Here is a 6678-nt window from a genome sequence, read left to right on the forward strand (position 1 = left end):
ATTATTTTCGGAAAACATTATACACTTTTATGTCTTTGTTGCTTGTTTTTTAATGTTCCCTGGCTCATGTGTGTCCTTCAACCTTTCTTCCACCCACCCAAATAGTCTTTCTTCTTTAGGTCTCAACAGTAAAAGTAACTCCATGATAAAGGCCTCCTGGATCACTTCAATCAGAATTAATGACATGTTTCTATTCACCCTTCTGTAACAATAATACTCTATATTTATCTGTAATTAACAAGGTCTTCATTCTGTCTTACACATAAACTGTTTGCATGGATAAATTCTCCCTAAGCTAATTAAGGGCAGAAATAATATTATTTTTCTTTGTGTTATTTACTGTACCTAACAGAGTAGCCTGCACTTAATATGTCCTCAACTATTACAATTAGTGAAATTAAACTAAGATAAATTAAAAGCGCAATGCAAAATAACTAGAAAACGAAGTTAGTACAAGTGTGTCCCTATAGTGCCTTCTGACAAATAAATAAATAAAAATTCTAATACAATTTTTATTTCCAATATATATTGCATTGGCCTAAATTTTTAGATACAATGGAGGTGGAAGTGGGATAGAAAACAATCTAAAGTGAGAGGGCAAAAATAAAGAGACTCCTTCTTATAGTGTAAACGGAGAGAAAACTGGTAAAACCTATATTGAGGGCGATTTGACAATTGGCATCAAAGTTTTTAAAATGGGCATGCTCTTTGACTAATTAGTCTCTTTACAGAAATTCATTCTAAGGAGATATGTAGGAAAATATGCCCAGAAATTTGACTATAAGAAGCTCAAAATTTATTTGTGTATAACAGTGAAAAATTTCGACAAATTTCCCAAAATAAGGGTTTTCTTATAGACATTATGTTATATAAGAGCATGAGCTGGGAAGCCAAATCGACTAAGTAAAATCTGGCTTGATCACTTAAAAACTGTGAACTTGGGAAGTTACTTACCCTTACTGTGCTTATTTTTTTATTGTAAAATATAAATAAGAATATTCCCCATTTTAAAACCTATTGTGAGAATTAAATGCAATGCTATTTATATAGTAGTTAGATCAATGCCTGCTTTATAGTACCAGCTAAAATCTTAATCTGTAAATGCCTGGAAGTGAATTTCACAGCTGTTAACAGTGGCTATAATCAGATTGTGGTTTTGTAAGTGATTTTAGGTTCCTACTCCTTTTGCCTGTTTATGAATTCAACATTTTCTATAATATGTAGCCTTACTTTTGTAATAAATATATTTAAACTTATTCTTAATAAACATCTTAATGTCAGCTTCTGAGACACCGAGTGCCAGCGTTTGGAAAGGAATAAATAATTATACACATAACTATTTATAGGGAGGAGATTCTTCTTATTTAGCCTTCTTGGAAACAGCAGTAACTTCGTAGTATGACTTAAAAGTGACCACCCTTTCCAGAGGTTATTAATTCTTGGCATCTTCTATATGATCCTTCGATTTGCTTCACTTTGCTGAGAGCAGGCAGCTGAGTATGGGGACTATCACGATGTTAATTCATCACGGGAAATATGAAAGAGTACCTCCAATTCTTTACACATTATTTTCAGTGTGTTTTGACAGAAGGAATGATGATTCTGCCTGGGTTAGACAGCAAGGCACAATAACACTCAGGAGGGTGGCTATATTTTTTGACATTTGTACAATTTGGGGAGAATACTACCTTCTATTATTTATTTTTCTATATATGTCTGGAAAAAAATATGACCACTGGATCATTTTGTGTGCATCCTCGATCTAAGGTTCTTAGCAAGAAATTGTGGTATCCTGAGTACCATAATTTTTCAGAGTGTCCTCACCTCCTCCACCTCTGTAACTTCATGGGTAACAGCCAGTGTTTAATGAAAATATTTTTCAGCTAGCTTCTACCAGCTTCTACAGGTTCTCATTGGATTCTTCCACTGTATTCTTTCTCCTTTTGTTTCTTTCCCTTATACATATTTAAACGTTTCAGAAAGGGTAGCTTTTTTGGTAGTAAACTTTTACTTGGTATTATCAAAGCAAAAAATTGTATTAGAATAAGTTAAACAGGAAAGGGAAACTTTATTCAAGAATATTGCAAAAGGAGAGAGAGGCCAGAACTCAGCCTGAACTCAACTCTGCTGAAAAAGGGGTTTGAGGCTTTTTAAACATTAGTATGAAAGAAAGATGATGGGCAATCTGTGTTTGCTGATGGCTTTACTGAAAGGAAAATAAACTTTCTCCTGTCTTCTTGAGCAAGGTGTAGTTTTACAATTTGGAGCAAGATATACACAAATGATATACAACAAAGTTAGGCTCCTACCCTCCCATAAAGACTGGGATAGGGCTCACTGATGATTACATTACTCCCTGGTCTTTGAGAAAGGCATTTGTGGGATGTGAAACTAATGAGAGGCTTTTAAAAAATATTTACAGCTCAAAGAAAAAAGAGAATTTAAGTGACAAAGTTTTAAAGAAAATTACCTAACAGGTAAGGGGCCTTGAGTCTGAAAGAAGCCTGTATGAAGTTTAGCAAACTGACGGGAAAGTTAAGGCCTTCTTTGTCAGCATTTTATAATATGAAATTTAGCATTTTATTCTGTATAGTATGAACGAGATAAGGATAATCACAACATGTGTATTGTTATTTATTATTTATATTACTTTTTTGCATAAACTACTCATTGGAGCTTCATTGTCTACATTTTGGTATAGCTATTATTATTTTCAGAATTAATTCACAGCTAATCATTTTAAGGGCAGAAAAGTGAAAGAAAAGTCTCTATAACCCAGGCAAGAGAGAACTGGCAATTAAGTTCAGGTGTCCTGATCCCAAGTACTGTCATTACTCACTTATGCATGAAGAAGTAATCAGGGGAGTATGATCTCTCAGGCACTATGCTAACTGTTGCAATTACAGCTGTAAACAGTAGTGCCAAACCTGATGACCAGCATTTGACAGACCCTAAATAAACTTCTGTAACATGGGGAAAAATGAGTCTCTCCTTTAAAAAAAAAAAAACCTCAGAGTAACTTTGGTATACATTTTAATGCAAGTCAAGTAGATTTGCAATTTACAAAAATGTTATAAAGCATAAGATGGGTCATTGCTATAATTATTGTTCCACAATTGCTTAATTCATATTTTACTAAACAAAGCTTAGACAACTGATTTTATATTTATCTTAATTTCATAAAAAATAATCTATGTAACTGTAACAAAATATCACAATAGAATTATTCTCCTTACTATTTGTAAGAAATATTGATGTTTCATTTTCTTGTTTTTTAAAATAATTTACTTAAAAAATTTTAATAGATTCACGAGGTAGAAGTGCAGTTTTGATACATGAATATACTGCATAGTGGTGAAGTCTGGGCTTTCAGTGCAACCATCTCCTGAATAGTGAACACTGTACTCAATAGGTAAATTGTCAACCCTCACCCCTTCTAAAACTTCCCAGTTTATGACTTCCCACTGCCTATTATTCCCCTCTCTATATACATACATATTACCCATTGTGTAGCTCTTATAAATCAGGACATGTAGTATATGAGTTTCTATTTCTTAGTTATTTCGCTTAGGATAATGGCCTCTAGCTCCATTCATATTGCTGTAAAATGCATGATTTCATTCTTCCTTCTGGCTGCATGGTATCCCATAGTATGTGTATACTACATATTTTTTATCCAATCATTCACTGATGGACACCTAGGTTGACTCCATGACTTTGCTGTTCTGAATAGTGCTATAATAAGCACAAGAATGCAGGTCGTCTTTTTAGTATAATGACTGCTTTTACTTTGGGTAGATATCTGGTAGTGGGATTGCTGAATCAAATGACAGTTCTATTTTTAGTCCTTTGAGGAATCTCCGTACATTTTCTGTAGAGAAAGTACTAATTTACATACCCACCAACAGTGCATAAGAGTTCCCTTTCCTCCACACCCTCACTAATATCTGTTATTTTTTCTACTTTTAAATAGTCATTCTGATTGGTGTAAGGTGGTATCTCATTGTTTTTTGTTTTTGTTTGAGACTGGGTCTCACTCTGCTGCCCAACTTGGAGTGCAATGGTGGCATCTCAACTCACTGTAATCTTCACCTCCAGGCTCAAGCATTCCTCCCACCTCAGCCTCCCAAGTAGCTGCAACTGCAAGCATGTGCCACCATGTCCAGCTGACTTTTGCATTTTTTTGTAGAGGCAGGGTTTCGTCATGTTGCTCAGGCTGGTCTCAAACTCCTGGACTCAAACAATCCTCCCACTTCAGCCTCCCAATGTGCCGAGATTGCAGGCATGAGTAACCACACCCAGGATCACTGTAGTTTTAATTTGCATTTATCTGATGATTAGTGATACTAGGAATCTTTTTCATATGTTTTTTGGCCATTTGTATGTCTCCTTTTGAGAAATGTCTGTTCATGTCCTTTGCCCACTTTTTAATGAGGTTATTTGTTTCTTTCTTGTTGATTTTTTCAAGTTCCTTGTAGATTCTGGATATTAGTCTTTCATCGAATGCATAGCTTGCAAATATCTTTTCCCATTCTCTATGTTGTCTGTTTGCTGATTATTCTTTTGCTTTACAGAAGCTTTTTAGTTTAATTAAGTTTCATTAATTTCTTTGTTTTTGCTGCATTTACTTTTGAGATCTTAGCATAAATTCTTTGCCTAAGCCAATGTCTTGAATAGTTTTTTCTAAATTTTCTTACATGACTTTTACAGTGTGAAATGTTATATTTAGATTTAACCCACCTTGAGTTAATTTTTTGTATATGATGAGAGATCGGGGTTCAGTTTTGTTCTTCTACACAAATACGTCTTTGACCTCTTGTGTCTTATTAATGCCTTTAACAGTGCTACAAAGATTATCTGTTGTGGTTGCAGCTTGAGTTCCCCAGGCATGCTCTTTGGAAGGTAAAGGAAGGAAACAGGATTAGGAAGAATGGGATGTTGGGTGAGATGTAGTCACAAAAATGACCTCAGCCAGCCACAAGGAGCTAGGTGGCTGTAATGGCTCTTCAACGCTCTCCTGCATTGTGGTGAGAATGGGCCTTCTTATACTAGGGTGGGCAAGTCACTGAATGCAAGATTTCCTAGGAGAGTGGGAGACAATATTGAATGAGGCAGCTGTTTCAAATCAAGGGCTATTTCTTACGAGGGTTGACAGTCGAAGCTGTCAATTGGAAGCACCATCAGCTGTGTGTAGAATACATCTCACGGTCACTAACACAGATTAGGATCATGTATCACAGCAGCCAATGTAGTTTGATTTATTAGATATACAGACACTGTTATATATTTGTAAAAAGTACTACTGAAATATATAAAAAAATCTGTTGCTTCAACTCATGGATTCACTTAAGGGTATAGAATTCATTACACAAAATTTTACAGTGGTGCAATTGTATAGGAATTGCCATTTTGTATAAATTTAATATGGATAATAGTGAACAAATGTCAGTTTCACATTGTTGAAGTATATTACTTAATAAAGGCATATGGGAAATATGTAAATCCTATTTTTTCTTAAAATATAAAACTGTGTGTTTTATAGTGAAATTTCAACTGTTTAAAAGAGATCATTAATTTGGATCAATAGGACATGTCAATGTTATGGACCAAATTGTATTCCCTCCAAAATTCACGTGTTGAAGCTCTAATTCTCAACGTGACTGTATTTGGAGATAGGTGATTTTAGGAGCTAACTAAATTTAAGTGAGCTCATATGTGTGGATCTCAAAACTAACAAGACTGGTATTCTTTTTTTTTTTTTTTTTTTGTTTGGGGGGGAACGGAGTTTCACTCTGTCGCCCAGGCTGGAGTGCAGTGGCATGATCTTGGCTCACTGCAAGCTCTGCCTCCCAGGTTCAAGCAATTCTCCTGCCTCAGCCTCCTGAGTAGCTGGGACTACAGGTACCCGCCACCATACCCAGCTAATATTTTTGTATTTTTAGTAGAGATGGGCTTTCACCGTGCTAGCCAGGATGGTCTCGATCTCCTGACCTTGTGATCCGCCCGCCTCGGCCTCCCAAAGTGCTAGGATTATAGGCGTGAGCCACCGTGTCTGGCCCAGGACTGGTATTCTTATAGTGAAAGGAAGGCACACAAGGAGTGTACCCACACAGAGGAAAGGTCAGATGAGAACACAGTAAGTAGATGGCCACCTGCAAGCCAGGAATAGAGGCTTTAGCAGAAAATAAGGCTGGCACCTAGATCATGGACTTCCAGCCTCCAGAACTCTGAGAAAATAAATATCTGTGTTTAAACTACCAAGTCTGTGGTATTCTGTTATGACAACCCAAGAAGTATGATAACAATAATATATCATGTTACTGTAATACAACTGGTCATATTATATCACTGGAATTTTGAAAACCATTGCTTCGGAGAACGGCCTGCAGATAGGCTAGACATGTTACACGTGACTGCACATGTATACAGTTTATTGAACTTTATAGTTCACTTTAAACTGCACTCTTAGCTTTATATATATTCAAAGTTAAAGCAAAATAGAAGATACAAATCATCAGATATTTCTAGAGCCTTTTATTATTTCCTAAGGAGGTCAAATATTTTCTTACTTCTCTTGCTCTTTATTTAGAAGATAGAAAGCGAGAAAGCAAGAACTTGCCCTGAAGCTTATAATCTATCTCCGTCTATATTCTCCTTTTGGAAAGCAATTATAAATCA

The sequence above is a fragment of the Symphalangus syndactylus genome, chromosome 9 (assembly GCF_028878055.3).
Source record: "Symphalangus syndactylus isolate Jambi chromosome 9, NHGRI_mSymSyn1-v2.1_pri, whole genome shotgun sequence".
In the NCBI taxonomy this organism is placed as follows: domain Eukaryota; kingdom Metazoa; phylum Chordata; class Mammalia; order Primates; family Hylobatidae; genus Symphalangus; species Symphalangus syndactylus.